Source organism: Galeopterus variegatus, unplaced genomic scaffold (assembly GCF_000696425.1).
Source record: "Galeopterus variegatus unplaced genomic scaffold, G_variegatus-3.0.2 Scaffold8288, whole genome shotgun sequence".
Classification (NCBI taxonomy): Eukaryota; Metazoa; Chordata; class Mammalia; order Dermoptera; family Cynocephalidae; genus Galeopterus; species Galeopterus variegatus.
Window position 1 is genome coordinate 15,607 of NW_007734399.1, and position 1,399 is coordinate 17,005.

The window sequence follows — 1,399 nt, forward strand, 5'->3', positions numbered from 1 at the left end:
TTATTTTGTTTACTTTGTCCTCAAGGCTACTTGCACTTAGATGAGCCTGTGCCAACTGTCATATATGCACACATTGCAACTTGCTGAGAGATATTCATTCTCGGGGTTGGGCTGGCAAAAATTAGTCCTATTTTAACTTTGCTAGAGGTGATTTTTGAGAACTGCTGTGTATGCTCTTCTTTTGTATTTGAATAGGACTAGTCCATCATTTTTTTTATTACTAATAATTTTCTACTTGAGATTATACAAAAGTTGTTTAAAAGAAAATAATTGCCTCTTTTGGGACTTAGTTTCAAATCATATGTTCATCTATTTTTAATAATAATTTGACATGAATAATAGGTGTGACATGCAGATACTTACAGCCTCAAATCTCAATTTATAGCAACAAATACAATGTGCAATACTTTGAGAATAGTTTTTCTATTTTTTCTTATTTCAATTTTACCTATATTTATTTTTGTGGGCTACAGTGTCTTGTTTCAATGTGTGTATATCTTGCATAATTATTCACTTAGGGTAGATGGCATAGTTTTGTCCCCATTAGTTCACCCCTTCTCTTCTTCCCCACCCCCACCCCTCCTGGCCTCTGGTAACCATTATTCTTTTCTCTACTTTTTTTTTTGTAAACACACAAAGATTAATATCCTCATTACAAAAATAACTCTTAAAAATGAATTAGAAAAAGTCTAAGCTGAAGTTTGGTGAAAGACATGAACAGATAAGTCACATACCCAAAGAAATACACATAGTTAATAAGTGTCTTCTACAATCTGGTTGTGGGCAGGAGCGGGGCTGTCCTGGTGCCCATCTCTCAGGATCCCAGGCATTGGGCTGGTTCCATTGCTGGCCTGGATAGGGGCGGCAGCAGCAGGGATGGGGCTAGGGTCCATGTTCCCTGTATCCCAGGACCCTCCGGGTATTGAGCTGGCTTCCATCACTGGCCTGGATGTGCCTAGAAACTGAGTTCTTATATCACCACAGAATTTTCAGACACCATTTCCCAAATGCAATGAGTCATATGTAAATTTTATCAAGGAAAAAGGAATATAAAATGTATGTATCAGTGTTTAACTTAAGAAGTAATTTGGAATTAAAGTGTTTAAGACCTTTACACTGAAAGTTACAAAACAGTGCTGAGAGAAGTTCAAGAAGATCTAGACAAATGGAGAATTCTGTCATGATCACGGATTAGATGATTTAATATTTAGATGGCATTTTCCCCAAAATAACATGAAAATGTGGTGTACCAATAAAAAATCCCAAGAGCGTTTTTTTTTTTTTTTGGAGGAAATTGATAGACTGATTGAAAATTCAATATGAAAATACAAGGATTTAGAATACAAAAATATCTGAAAGAACAAGAACAAAATTGAGGACTTAAACTAACAGATGTCAA